The 13,993-nt window shown below is 47.5% G+C and overlaps 13 non-coding genes across 13 annotated transcripts; all 13 read right to left on the bottom strand.

Moving 5' to 3' along the window:
* Window positions 1-1,068: 1,068 nt before the first annotated feature.
* On the bottom strand, window positions 1,069-1,141 carry TRNAV-CAC (transfer RNA valine (anticodon CAC)). The gene has a single exon. It is a non-coding gene; the product is annotated as a tRNA-Val (tRNA).
* A 420-nt stretch (window positions 1,142-1,561) lies between these two features.
* On the bottom strand, window positions 1,562-1,633 carry TRNAP-UGG (transfer RNA proline (anticodon UGG)). The gene has a single exon. It is a non-coding gene; the product is annotated as a tRNA-Pro (tRNA).
* A 1,315-nt stretch (window positions 1,634-2,948) lies between these two features.
* Window positions 2,949-3,021, bottom strand: TRNAV-CAC (transfer RNA valine (anticodon CAC)). The gene has a single exon. It is a non-coding gene; the product is annotated as a tRNA-Val (tRNA).
* A 1,797-nt stretch (window positions 3,022-4,818) lies between these two features.
* Window positions 4,819-4,891, bottom strand: TRNAV-CAC (transfer RNA valine (anticodon CAC)). The gene has a single exon. It is a non-coding gene; the product is annotated as a tRNA-Val (tRNA).
* A 420-nt stretch (window positions 4,892-5,311) lies between these two features.
* Window positions 5,312-5,383, bottom strand: TRNAP-UGG (transfer RNA proline (anticodon UGG)). The gene has a single exon. It is a non-coding gene; the product is annotated as a tRNA-Pro (tRNA).
* Window positions 5,384-6,698: 1,315 nt separating this feature from the next.
* Window positions 6,699-6,771, bottom strand: TRNAV-CAC (transfer RNA valine (anticodon CAC)). The gene has a single exon. It is a non-coding gene; the product is annotated as a tRNA-Val (tRNA).
* A 420-nt stretch (window positions 6,772-7,191) lies between these two features.
* Window positions 7,192-7,263, bottom strand: TRNAP-UGG (transfer RNA proline (anticodon UGG)). The gene has a single exon. It is a non-coding gene; the product is annotated as a tRNA-Pro (tRNA).
* A 1,315-nt stretch (window positions 7,264-8,578) lies between these two features.
* TRNAV-CAC (transfer RNA valine (anticodon CAC)) lies at window positions 8,579-8,651 on the bottom strand. Its single transcript has one exon. It is a non-coding gene; the product is annotated as a tRNA-Val (tRNA).
* A 420-nt stretch (window positions 8,652-9,071) lies between these two features.
* TRNAP-UGG (transfer RNA proline (anticodon UGG)) lies at window positions 9,072-9,143 on the bottom strand. The gene has a single exon. It is a non-coding gene; the product is annotated as a tRNA-Pro (tRNA).
* A 1,315-nt stretch (window positions 9,144-10,458) lies between these two features.
* Window positions 10,459-10,531, bottom strand: TRNAV-CAC (transfer RNA valine (anticodon CAC)). Its single transcript has one exon. It is a non-coding gene; the product is annotated as a tRNA-Val (tRNA).
* A 420-nt stretch (window positions 10,532-10,951) lies between these two features.
* On the bottom strand, window positions 10,952-11,023 carry TRNAP-UGG (transfer RNA proline (anticodon UGG)). The gene has a single exon. It is a non-coding gene; the product is annotated as a tRNA-Pro (tRNA).
* A 1,315-nt stretch (window positions 11,024-12,338) lies between these two features.
* TRNAV-CAC (transfer RNA valine (anticodon CAC)) lies at window positions 12,339-12,411 on the bottom strand. The gene has a single exon. It is a non-coding gene; the product is annotated as a tRNA-Val (tRNA).
* A 419-nt stretch (window positions 12,412-12,830) lies between these two features.
* Window positions 12,831-12,902, bottom strand: TRNAP-UGG (transfer RNA proline (anticodon UGG)). The gene has a single exon. It is a non-coding gene; the product is annotated as a tRNA-Pro (tRNA).
* Window positions 12,903-13,993: the final 1,091 nt, after the last annotated feature.

Here is a 13,993-nt window from a genome sequence, read left to right as displayed (position 1 = left end):
TTCCTTCCTTTATTCCTCTTATGCTGTTTATGTAATAAGAGGGGACGATACACAGAAGAGAGAAAGTGGCCCAACACACTAGACTAGCAGTCTTCTGATCAATCTGCAGCTGGCAAGGTGGGGGAGAGCCTTTATTTTGCACCTGCTGGGATCTGCATTGGCAGAAGCTCTGAGGGCTGGGCCTTTCCTTTTGCCTGTAAAAACAAAAAGCAGCCCTCCTCCCTCCAGCCCTGAGAGCATGGGCGTGACACTGGAAAAAGCAGCATCTCCCCTTTGGTAAAGATGACCATTGCACAGCTGCTCACTCAGAGCTCGATCGTGCTCGATCAGGCGAGATATATTTAGGTCACCAGCAAAGTCTGTTCTCTTTTCTTGCGTAGGGTGAGCATTCACAGAGCCCAGCTTCGTTGACAAGAGTGCAAAAGGCGTATACTAAAAGCTTTCTGCTTTACTTGAGCGCCATGGCCGTTATTATATTTTGGCTGCTCCAAGCAATCTCTGTCCAGCCGATGCAAATTTCCAGCTCAAATTTTCCCAGCACTCAAAAAGTCCCTCCTCCCGCCAGCTCTGCTTTCAGGAAGTTCAGCAGAAGCAGTCCAACTTCTGTTCCCACTTCAGAGGAAAAGCTTTCTCGGGCCAGAGAAAGCCAGGGAATCACTGTACCGGCAAGTGCATTTCTTACAACTGGTAATCCCTCAGAACACAGAAATGAAGAAGCTGTATATGAAAATGTATTATTTCTTTGGTACACTAACCTATGTAACTAATATGGACCATTTCAGAGGACGGAGCGGACCCAACTGTGATCCCAGAGACCCAAATACCCAGCAGTAGGGAAAATAAATCCTCTCTGTGCTCTGCAACATTACATACACAAAATGCAAGCGCGTGCATTTTTTTATTGGCCCCATATACAGAATACATGTGAGGATGCTTGCCTTCCCAGTGTATTTCTCAAGCTCTTGAGAGCATATGCTATTTCCATGGGAACGCAAATAAGTTCATACTTTACATTTGTGTGTGACAAAAGGGGAAAAAAACTATTTTGTGTAAAATGCCAGCAGAGAGTGTTTCTGCCCGGTCTCGAACCGGGGACCTTTCGCGTGTGAGGCGAACGTGATAACCACTACACTACAGAAACAGCTGCTTGCTCACCTTTGTAGGGACTGGGAGAACAGGTGCAAAGGGCAGTGCAAGTGGACCTGCTTAAAGACTAATCAAATGCCTTGCGCCTGAAGCTCACACAATCCAGCCTAAAACATACGTCCTATCAAGCATGCGCACATATACAAGTATGCCAGCTGAGGGCCTATGCAGCGTACAGAGGGAAGGACATATTTCCACTTTGAGATCGGACGGCCAAAACTCACAAGCAAATCAAGGAATGTTACTGAGAGCTAACAGAGAACACAAAGTGCTTGTCGCAAGGACATGGCACGCAAAGAGGTTCAGGAAGTGAATTGTTCATCGACTACTGCTTACCGAGAAAACCAGAGAGTCTGTCCAATGAAAATAACATTGAAAAAACAAAAAAAAGGAGCTCAAGTTAACCACCTTGATTGGGCTCGTCCGGGATTTGAACCCGGGACCTCTCGCACCCAAAGCGAGAATCATACCCCTAGACCAACGAGCCACGGTCCTTTGAGCATTTGACGGAATTGTCCTCAGCGTTTGCACCCCCCTTAGGATTCGAGGCCAAGAATGCCTATTCCTGAAGTTTGTTCCTGCCGCTGAAAGCCTTGTCGGTGTATGAGCCAAATGAATGCCCCAGTCGGCACGCTCTGACTGTCTTCACAGGTCTCCTCCTCATCCCGAAGGTTGGTGGCCCATTGACATCAGGGTGGAAGGTGCTTGCGATACACTGTTCCTTCCTTCCTTCCTTCCTTCCTTTATTCCTCTTATGCTGTTTATGTAATAAGAGGGGACGATACACAGAAGAGAGAAAGTGGCCCAACACACTAGACTAGCAGTCTTCTGATCAATCTGCAGCTGGCAAGGTGGGGGAGAGCCTTTATTTTGCACCTGCTGGGATCTGCATTGGCAGAAGCTCTGAGGGCTGGGCCTTTCCTTTTGCCTGTAAAAACAAAAAGCAGCCCTCCTCCCTCCAGCCCTGAGAGCATGGGCATGACACTGGAAAAAGCAGCATCTCCCCTTTGGTAAAGATGACCATTGCACAGCTGCTCACTCAGAGCTCGATCGTGCTCGATCAGGCGAGATATATTTAGGTCACCAGCAAAGTCTGTTCTCTTTTCTTGCGTAGGGTGAGCATTCACAGAGCCCAGCTTCGTTGACAAGAGTGCAAAAGGTGTATACTAAAAGCTTTCTGCTTTACTTGAGCGCCATGGCCGTTATTATATTTTGGCTGCTCCAAGCAATCTCTGTCCAGCCGATGCAAATTTCCAGCTCAAATTTTCCCAGCACTCAAAAAGTCCCTCCTCCCGCCAGCTCTGCTTTCAGGAAGTTCAGCAGAAGCAGTCCAACTTCTGTTCCCACTTCAGAGGAAAAGCTTTCTCGGGCCAGAGAAAGCCAGGGAATCACTGTACCGGCAAGTGCATTTCTTACAACTGGTAATCCCTCAGAACACAGAAATGAAGAAGCTGTATATGAAAATGTATTATTTCTTTGGTACACTAACCTATGTAACTAATATGGACCATTTCAGAGGACGGAGCGGACCCAACTGTGATCCCAGAGACCCAAATACCCAGCAGTAGGGAAAATAAATCCTCTCTGTGCTCTGCAACATTACATACACAAAATGCAAGCGCGTGCATTTTTTTATTGGCCCCATATACAGAATACATGTGAGGATGCTTGCCTTCCCAGTGTATTTCTCAAGCTCTTGAGAGCATATGCTATTTCCATGGGAACGCAAATAAGTTCATACTTTACATTTGTGTGTGACAAAAGGGGAAAAAAACTATTTTGTGTAAAATGCCAGCAGAGAGTGTTTCTGCCCGGTCTCGAACCGGGGACCTTTCGCGTGTGAGGCGAACGTGATAACCACTACACTACAGAAACAGCTGCTTGCTCACCTTTGTAGGGACTGGGAGAACAGGTGCAAAGGGCAGTGCAAGTGGACCTGCTTAAAGACTAATCAAATGCCTTGCGCCTGAAGCTCACACAATCCAGCCTAAAACATACGTCCTATCAAGCATGCGCACATATACAAGTATGCCAGCCGAGGGCCTATGCAGCGTACAGAGGGAAGGACATATTTCCACTTTGAGATCGGACGGCCAAAACTCACAAGCAAATCAAGGAATGTTGCTGAGAGCTAACAGAGAACACAAAGTGCTTGTCGCAAGGACATGGCACGCAAAGAGGTTCAGGAAGTGAATTGTTCATCGACTACTGCTTACCGAGAAAACCAGAGAGTCTGTCCAATGAAAATAACATTGAAAAAACAAAAAAAAGGAGCTCAAGTTAACCACCTTGATTGGGCTCGTCCGGGATTTGAACCCGGGACCCAAAGCGAGAATCATACCCCTAGACCAACGAGCCACGGTCCTTTAAGCATTTGACGGAATTGTCCTCAGCGTTTGCACCCCCCTTAGGATTCGAGGCCAAGAATGCCTATTCCTGAAGTTTGTTCCTGCCGCTGAAAGCCTTGTCGGTGTATGAGCCAAATGAATGCCCCAGTCGGCACGCTCTGACTGTCTTCACAGGTCTCCTCCTCATCCCGAAGGTTGGTGGCCCATTGACATCAGGGTGGAAGGTGCTTGCGATACACTGTTCCTTCCTTCCTTCCTTCCTTCCTTTATTCCTCTTATGCTGTTTATGTAATAAGAGGGACGATACACAGAAGAGAGAAAGTGGCCCAACACACTAGACTAGCAGTCTTCTGATCAATCTGCAGCTGGCAAGGTGGGGGAGAGCCTTTATTTTGCACCTGCTGGGATCTGCATTGGCAGAAGCTCTGAGGGCTGGGCCTTTCCTTTTGCCTGTAAAAACAAAAAGCAGCCCTCCTCCCTCCAGCCCTGAGAGCATGGGCGTGACACTGGAAAAAGCAGCATCTCCCCTTTGGTAAAGATGACCATTGCACAGCTGCTCACTCAGAGCTCGATCGTGCTCGATCAGGCGAGATATATTTAGGTCACCAGCAAAGTCTGTTCTCTTTTCTTGCGTAGGGTGAGCATTCACAGAGCCCAGCTTCGTTGACAAGAGTGCAAAAGGTGTATACTAAAAGCTTTCTGCTTTACTTGAGCGCCATGGCCGTTATTATATTTTGGCTGCTCCAAGCAATCTCTGTCCAGCCGATGCAAATTTCCAGCTCAAATTTTCCCAGCACTCAAAAAGTCCCTCCTCCCGCCAGCTCTGCTTTCAGGAAGTTCAGCAGAAGCAGTCCAACTTCTGTTCCCACTTCAGAGGAAAAGCTTTCTCGGGCCAGAGAAAGCCAGGGAATCACTGTACCGGCAAGTGCATTTCTTACAACTGGTAATCCCTCAGAACACAGAAATGAAGAAGCTGTATATGAAAATGTATTATTTCTTTGGTACACTAACCTATGTAACTAATATGGACCATTTCAGAGGACGGAGCGGACCCAACTGTGATCCCAGAGACCCAAATACCCAGCAGTAGGGAAAATAAATCCTCTCTGTGCTCTGCAACATTACATACACAAAATGCAAGCGCGTGCATTTTTTTATTGGCCCCATATACAGAATACATGTGAGGATGCTTGCCTTCCCAGTGTATTTCTCAAGCTCTTGAGAGCATATGCTATTTCCATGGGAACGCAAATAAGTTCATACTTTACATTTGTGTGTGACAAAAGGGGAAAAAAACTATTTTGTGTAAAATGCCAGCAGAGAGTGTTTCTGCCAGGTCTCGAACCGGGGACCTTTCGCGTGTGAGGCGAACGTGATAACCACTACACTACAGAAACAGCTGCTTGCTCACCTTTGTAGGGACTGGGAGAACAGGTGCAAAGGGCAGTGCAAGTGGACCTGCTTAAAGACTAATCAAATGCCTTGCGCCTGAAGCTCACACAATCCAGCCTAAAACATACGTCCTATCAAGCATGCGCACATATACAAGTATGCCAGCTGAGGGCCTATGCAGCGTACAGAGGGAAGGACATATTTCCACTTTGAGATCGGACGGCCAAAACTCACAAGCAAATCAAGGAATGTTACTGAGAGCTAACAGAGAACACAAAGTGCTTGTCGCAAGGACATGGCACGCAAAGAGGTTCAGGAAGTGAATTGTTCATCGACTACTGCTTACCGAGAAAACCAGAGAGTCTGTCCAATGAAAATAACATTGAAAAAACAAAAAAAAGGAGCTCAAGTTAACCACCTTGATTGGGCTCGTCCGGGATTTGAACCCGGGACCTCTCGCACCCAAAGCGAGAATCATACCCCTAGACCAACGAGCCACGGTCCTTTGAGCATTTGACGGAATTGTCCTCAGCGTTTGCACCCCCCTTAGGATTCGAGGCCAAGAATGCCTATTCCTGAAGTTTGTTCCTGCCGCTGAAAGCCTTGTCGGTGTATGAGCCAAATGAATGCCCCAGTCGGCACGCTCTGACTGTCTTCACAGGTCTCCTCCTCATCCCGAAGGTTGGTGGCCCATTGACATCAGGGTGGAAGGTGCTTGCGATACACTGTTCCTTCCTTCCTTCCTTCCTTCCTTTATTCCTCTTATGCTGTTTATGTAATAAGAGGGGACGATACACAGAAGAGAGAAAGTGGCCCAACACACTAGACTAGCAGTCTTCTGATCAATCTGCAGCTGGCAAGGTGGGGGAGAGCCTTTATTTTGCACCTGTTGGGATCTGCATTGGCAGAAGCTCTGAGGGCTGGGCCTTTCCTTTTGCCTGTAAAAACAAAAAGCAGCCCTCCTCCCTCCAGCCCTGAGAGCATGGGCGTGACACTGGAAAAAGCAGCATCTCCCCTTTGGTAAAGATGACCATTGCACAGCTGCTCACTCAGAGCTCGATCGTGCTCGATCAGGCGAGATATATTTAGGTCACCAGCAAAGTCTGTTCTCTTTTCTTGCGTAGGGTGAGCATTCACAGAGCCCAGCTTCGTTGACAAGAGTGCAAAAGGTGTATACTAAAAGCTTTCTGCTTTACTTGAGCGCCATGGCCGTTATTATATTTTGGCTGCTCCAAGCAATCTCTGTCCAGCCGATGCAAATTTCCAGCTCAAATTTTCCCAGCACTCAAAAAGTCCCTCCTCCCGCCAGCTCTGCTTTCAGGAAGTTCAGCAGAAGCAGTCCAACTTCTGTTCCCACTTCAGAGGAAAAGCTTTCTCGGGCCAGAGAAAGCCAGGGAATCACTGTACCGGCAAGTGCATTTCTTACAACTGGTAATCCCTCAGAACACAGAAATGAAGAAGCTGTATATGAAAATGTATTATTTCTTTGGTACACTAACCTATGTAACTAATATGGACCATTTCAGAGGACGGAGCGGACCCAACTGTGATCCCAGAGACCCAAATACCCAGCAGTAGGGAAAATAAATCCTCTCTGTGCTCTGCAACATTACATACACAAAATGCAAGCGCGTGCATTTTTTTATTGGCCCCATATACAGAATACATGTGAGGATGCTTGCCTTCCCAGTGTATTTCTCAAGCTCTTGAGAGCATATGCTATTTCCATGGGAACGCAAATAAGTTCATACTTTACATTTGTGTGTGACAAAAGGGGAAAAAAACTATTTTGTGTAAAATGCCAGCAGAGAGTGTTTCTGCCCGGTCTCGAACCGGGGACCTTTCGCGTGTGAGGCGAACGTGATAACCACTACACTACAGAAACAGCTGCTTGCTCACCTTTGTAGGGACTGGGAGAACAGGTGCAAAGGGCAGTGCAAGTGGACCTGCTTAAAGACTAATCAAATGCCTTGCGCCTGAAGCTCACACAATCCAGCCTAAAACATACGTCCTATCAAGCATGCGCACATATACAAGTATGCCAGCTGAGGGCCTATGCAGCGTACAGAGGGAAGGACATATTTCCACTTTGAGATCGGACGGCCAAAACTCACAAGCAAATCAAGGAATGTTACTGAGAGCTAACAGAGAACACAAAGTGCTTGTCGCAAGGACATGGCACGCAAAGAGGTTCAGGAAGTGAATTGTTCATCGACTACTGCTTACCGAGAAAACCAGAGAGTCTGTCCAATGAAAATAACATTGAAAAAACAAAAAAAAGGAGCTCAGGTTAACCACCTTGATTGGGCTCATCCGGGATTTGAACCCGGGACCTCTCGCACCCAAAGCGAGAATCATACCCCTAGACCAACGAGCCACGGTCCTTTGAGCATTTGACGGAATTGTCCTCAGCGTTTGCACCCCCCTTAGGATTCGAGGCCAAGAATGCCTATTCCTGAAGTTTGTTCCTGCCGCTGAAAGCCTTGTCGGTGTATGAGCCAAATGAATGCCCCAGTCGGCACGCTCTGACTGTCTTCACAGGTCTCCTCCTCATCCCGAAGGTTGGTGGCCCATTGACATCAGGGTGGAAGGTGCTTGCGATACACTGTTCCTTCCTTCCTTCCTTCCTTCCTTTATTCCTCTTATGCTGTTTATGTAATAAGAGGGGACGATACACAGAAGAGAGAAAGTGGCCCAACACACTAGACTAGCAGTCTTCTGATCAATCTGCAGCTGGCAAGGTGGGGGAGAGCCTTTATTTTGCACCTGCTGGGATCTGCATTGGCAGAAGCTCTGAGGGCTGGGCCTTTCCTTTTGCCTGTAAAAACAAAAAGCAGCCCTCCTCCCTCCAGCCCTGAGAGCATGGGCGTGACACTGGAAAAAGCAGCATCTCCCCTTTGGTAAAGATGACCATTGCACAGCTGCTCACTCAGAGCTCGATCGTGCTCGATCAGGCGAGATATATTTAGGTCACCAGCAAAGTCTGTTCTCTTTTCTTGCGTAGGGTGAGCATTCACAGAGCCCAGCTTCGTTGACAAGAGTGCAAAAGGTGTATACTAAAAGCTTTCTGCTTTACTTGAGCGCCATGGCCGTTATTATATTTTGGCTGCTCCAAGCAATCTCTGTCCAGCCGATGCAAATTTCCAGCTCAAATTTTCCCAGCACTCAAAAAGTCCCTCCTCCCGCCAGCTCTGCTTTCAGGAAGTTCAGCAGAAGCAGTCCAACTTCTGTTCCCACTTCAGAGGAAAAGCTTTCTCGGGCCAGAGAAAGCCAGGGAATCACTGTACCGGCAAGTGCATTTCTTACAACTGGTAATCCCTCAGAACACAGAAATGAAGAAGCTGTATATGAAAATGTATTATTTCTTTGGTACACTAACCTATGTAACTAATATGGACCATTTCAGAGGACGGAGCGGACCCAACTGTGATCCCAGAGACCCAAATACCCAGCAGTAGGGAAAATAAATCCTCTCTGTGCTCTGCAACATTACATACACAAAATGCAAGCGCGTGCATTTTTTTATTGGCCCCATATACAGAATACATGTGAGGATGCTTGCCTTCCCAGTGTATTTCTCAAGCTCTTGAGAGCATATGCTATTTCCATGGGAACGCAAATAAGTTCATACTTTACATTTGTGTGTGACAAAAGGGGAAAAAAACTATTTTGTGTAAAATGCCAGCAGAGAGTGTTTCTGCCCGGTCTCGAACCGGGGACCTTTCGCGTGTGAGGCGAACGTGATAACCACTACACTACAGAAACAGCTGCTTGCTCACCTTTGTAGGGACTGGGAGAACAGGTGCAAAGGGCAGTGCAAGTGGACCTGCTTAAAGACTAATCAAATGCCTTGCGCCTGAAGCTCACACAATCCAGCCTAAAACATACGTCCTATCAAGCATGCGCACATATACAAGTATGCCAGCTGAGGGCCTATGCAGCGTACAGAGGGAAGGACATATTTCCACTTTGAGATCGGACGGCCAAAACTCACAAGCAAATCAAGGAATGTTACTGAGAGCTAACAGAGAACACAAAGTGCTTGTCGCAAGGACATGGCACGCAAAGAGGTTCAGGAAGTGAATTGTTCATCGACTACTGCTTACCGAGAAAACCAGAGAGTCTGTCCAATGAAAATAACATTGAAAAAACAAAAAAAAGGAGCTCAAGTTAACCACCTTGATTGGGCTCGTCCGGGATTTGAACCCGGGACCTCTCGCACCCAAAGCGAGAATCATACCCCTAGACCAACGAGCCACGGTCCTTTGAGCATTTGACGGAATTGTCCTCAGCGTTTGCACCCCCCTTAGGATTCGAGGCCAAGAATGCCTATTCCTGAAGTTTGTTCCTGCCGCTGAAAGCCTTGTCGGTGTATGAGCCAAATGAATGCCCCAGTCGGCACGCTCTGACTGTCTTCACAGGTCTCCTCCTCATCCCGAAGGTTGGTGGCCCATTGACATCAGGGTGGAAGGTGCTTGCGATACACTGTTCCTTCCTTCCTTCCTTCCTTCCTTTATTCCTCTTATGCTGTTTATGTAATAAGAGGGGACGATACACAGAAGAGAGAAAGTGGCCCAACACACTAGACTAGCAGTCTTCTGATCAATCTGCAGCTGGCAAGGTGGGGGAGAGCCTTTATTTTGCACCTGCTGGGATCTGCATTGGCAGAAGCTCTGAGGGCTGGGCCTTTCCTTTTGCCTGTAAAAACAAAAAGCAGCCCTCCTCCCTCCAGCCCTGAGAGCATGGGCGTGACACTGGAAAAAGCAGCATCTCCCCTTTGGTAAAGATGACCATTGCACAGCTGCTCACTCAGAGCTCGATCGTGCTCGATCAGGCGAGATATATTTAGGTCACCAGCAAAGTCTGTTCTCTTTTCTTGCGTAGGGTGAGCATTCACAGAGCCCAGCTTCGTTGACAAGAGTGCAAAAGGTGTATACTAAAAGCTTTCTGCTTTACTTGAGCGCCATGGCCGTTATTATATTTTGGCTGCTCCAAGCAATCTCTGTCCAGCCGATGCAAATTTCCAGCTCAAATTTTCCCAGCACTCAAAAAGTCCCTCCTCCCGCCAGCTCTGCTTTCAGGAAGTTCAGCAGAAGCAGTCCAACTTCTGTTCCCACTTCAGAGGAAAAGCTTTCTCGGGCCAGAGAAAGCCAGGGAATCACTGTACCGGCAAGTGCATTTCTTACAACTGGTAATCCCTCAGAACACAGAAATGAAGAAGCTGTATATGAAAATGTATTATTTCTTTGGTACACTAACCTATGTAACTAATATGGACCATTTCAGAGGACGGAGCGGACCCAACTGTGATCCCAGAGACCCAAATACCCAGCAGTAGGGAAAATAAATCCTCTCTGTGCTCTGCAACATTACATACACAAAATGCAAGCGCGTGCATTTTTTTATTGGCCCCATATACAGAATACATGTGAGGATGCTTGCCTTCCCAGTGTATTTCTCAAGCTCTTGAGAGCATATGCTATTTCCATGGGAACGCAAATAAGTTCATACTTTACATTTGTGTGTGACAAAAGGGGAAAAAAACTATTTTGTGTAAAATGCCAGCAGAGAGTGTTTCTGCCCGGTCTCGAACCGGGGACCTTTCGCGTGTGAGGCGAACGTGATAACCACTACACTACAGAAACAGCTGCTTGCTCACCTTTGTAGGGACTGGGAGAACAGGTGCAAAGGGCAGTGCAAGTGGACCTGCTTAAAGACTAATCAAATGCCTTGCGCCTGAAGCTCACACAATCCAGCCTAAAACATACGTCCTATCAAGCATGCGCACATATACAAGTATGCCAGCTGAGGGCCTATGCAGCGTACAGAGGGAAGGACATATTTCCACTTTGAGATCGGACGGCCAAAACTCACAAGCAAATCAAGGAATGTTACTGAGAGCTAACAGAGAACACAAAGTGCTTGTCGCAAGGACATGGCACGCAAAGAGGTTCAGGAAGTGAATTGTTCATCGACTACTGCTTACCGAGAAAACCAGAGAGTCTGTCCAATGAAAATAACATTGAAAAAACAAAAAAAAGGAGCTCAAGTTAACCACCTTGATTGGGCTCGTCCGGGATTTGAACCCGGGACCTCTCGCACCCAAAGCGAGAATCATACCCCTAGACCAACGAGCCACGGTCCTTTGAGCATTTGACGGAATTGTCCTCAGCGTTTGCACCCCCCTTAGGATTCGAGGCCAAGAATGCCTATTCCTGAAGTTTGTTCCTGCCGCTGAAAGCCTTGTCGGTGTATGAGCCAAATGAATGCCCCAGTCGGCACGCTCTGACTGTCTTCACAGGTCTCCTCCTCATCCCGAAGGTTGGTGGCCCATTGACATCAGGGTGGAAGGTGCTTGCGATACACTGTTCCTTCCTTCCTTCCTTCCTTCCTTTATTCCTCTTATGCTGTTTATGTAATAAGAGGGGACGATACACAGAAGAGAGAAAGTGGCCCAACACACTAGACTAGCAGTCTTCTGATCAATCTGCAGCTGGCAAGGTGGGGGAGAGCCTTTATTTTGCACCTGCTGGGATCTGCATTGGCAGAAGCTCTGAGGGCTGGGCCTTTCCTTTTGCCTGTAAAAACAAAAAGCAGCCCTCCTCCCTCCAGCCCTGAGAGCATGGGCGTGACACTGGAAAAAGCAGCATCTCCCCTTTGGTAAAGATGACCATTGCACAGCTGCTCACTCAGAGCTCGATCGTGCTCGATCAGGCGAGATATATTTAGGTCACCAGCAAAGTCTGTTCTCTTTTCTTGCGTAGGGTGAGCATTCACAGAGCCCAGCTTCGTTGACAAGAGTGCAAAAGGTGTATACTAAAAGCTTTCTGCTTTACTTGAGCGCCATGGCCGTTATTATATTTTGGCTGCTCCAAGCAATCTCTGTCCAGCCGATGCAAATTTCCAGCTCAAATTTTCCCAGCACTCAAAAAGTCCCTCCTCCCGCCAGCTCTGCTTTCAGGAAGTTCAGCAGAAGCAGTCCAACTTCTGTTCCCACTTCAGAGGAAAAGCTTTCTCGGGCCAGAGAAAGCCAGGGAATCACTGTACCGGCAAGTGCATTTCTTACAACTGGTAATCCCTCAGAACACAGAAATGAAGAAGCTGTATATGAAAATGTATTATTTCTTTGGTACACTAACCTATGTAACTAATATGGACCATTTCAGAGGACGGAGCGGACCCAACTGTGATCCCAGAGACCCAAATACCCAGCAGTAGGGAAAATAAATCCTCTCTGTGCTCTGCAACATTACATACACAAAATGCAAGCGCGTGCATTTTTTTATTGGCCCCATATACAGAATACATGTGAGGATGCTTGCCTTCCCAGTGTATTTCTCAAGCTCTTGAGAGCATATGCTATTTCCATGGGAACGCAAATAAGTTCATACTTTACATTTGTGTGTGACAAAAGGGGAAAAAAACTATTTTGTGTAAAATGCCAGCAGAGAGTGTTTCTGCCCGGTCTCGAACCGGGGACCTTTCGCGTGTGAGGCGAACGTGATAACCACTACACTACAGAAACAGCTGCTTGCTCACCTTTGTAGGGACTGGGAGAACAGGTGCAAAGGGCAGTGCAAGTGGACCTGCTTAAAGACTAATCAAATGCCTTGCGCCTGAAGCTCACACAATCCAGCCTAAAACATACGTCCTATCAAGCATGCGCACATATACAAGTATGCCAGCTGAGGGCCTATGCAGCGTACAGAGGGAAGGACATATTTCCACTTTGAGATCGGACGGCCAAAACTCACAAGCAAATCAAGGAATGTTACTGAGAGCTAACAGAGAACACAAAGTGCTTGTCGCAAGGACATGGCACGCAAAGAGGTTCAGGAAGTGAATTGTTCATCGACTACTGCTTACCGAGAAAACCAGAGAGTCTGTCCAATGAAAATAACATTGAAAAAACAAAAAAAGGAGCTCAAGTTAACCACCTTGATTGGGCTCGTCCGGGATTTGAACCCGGGACCTCTCGCACCCAAAGCGAGAATCATACCCCTAGACCAACGAGCCACGGACCTTTGAGCATTTGACGGAATTGTCCTCAGCGTTTGCACCCCCCTTAGGATTCGAGGCCAAGAATGCCTATTCCTGAAGTTTGTTCCTGCCGCTGAAAGCCTTGTCGGTGTATGAGCCAAATGAATGCCCCAGTCGGCACGCTCTGACTGTCTTCACAGGTCTCCTCCTCATCCCGAAGGTTGGTGGCCCATTGACATCAGGGTGGAAGGTGCTTGCGATACACTGTTCCTTCCTTCCTTCCTTCCTTTATTCCTCTTATGCTGTTTATGTAATAAGAGGGGACGATACACAGAAGAGAGAAAGTGGCCCAACACACTAGACTAGCAGTCTTCTGATCAATCTGCAGCTGGCAAGGTGGGGGAGAGCCTTTATTTTGCACCTGCTGGGATCTGCATTGGCAGAAGCTCTGAGGGCTGGGCCTTTCCTTTTGCCTGTAAAAACAAAAAGCAGCCCTCCTCCCTCCAGCCCTGAGAGCATGGGCGTGACACTGGAAAAAGCAGCATCTCCCCTTTGGTAAAGATGACCATTGCACAGCTGCTCACTCAGAGCTCGATCGTGCTCGATCAGGCGAGATATATTTAGGTCACCAGCAAAGTCTGTTCTCTTTTCTTGCGTAGGGTGAGCATTCACAGAGCCCAGCTTCGTTGACAAGAGTGCAAAAGGTGTATACTAAAAGCTTTCTGCTTTACTTGAGCGCCATGGCCGTTATTATATTTTGGCTGCTCCAAGCAATCTCTGTCCAGCCGATGCAAATTTCCAGCTCAAATTTTCCCAGCACTCAAAAAGTCCCTCCTCCCGCCAGCTCTGCTTTCAGGAAGTTCAGCAGAAGCAGTCCAACTTCTGTTCCCACTTCAGAGGAAAAGCTTTCTCGGGCCAGAGAAAGCCAGGGAATCACTGTACCGGCAAGTGCATTTCTTACAACTGGTAATCCCTCAGAACACAGAAATGAAGAAGCTGTATATGAAAATGTATTATTTCTTTGGTACACTAACCTATGTAACTAATATGGACCATTTCAGAGGACGGAGCGGACCCAACTGTGATCCCAGAGACCCAAATACCCAGCAGTAGGGAAAATAAATCCT

The sequence above is a fragment of the Ambystoma mexicanum genome, chromosome 2q, assembly GCF_040938575.1.
Source record: "Ambystoma mexicanum isolate Mex_15411 chromosome 2q, UKY_AmexF1_1, whole genome shotgun sequence".
NCBI lineage: Eukaryota > Metazoa > Chordata > Amphibia > Caudata > Ambystomatidae > Ambystoma > Ambystoma mexicanum.
The sequence above is the reverse complement of the archived record's forward strand: the minus strand, read 5'-3'. Positions and strand labels throughout refer to the sequence as shown.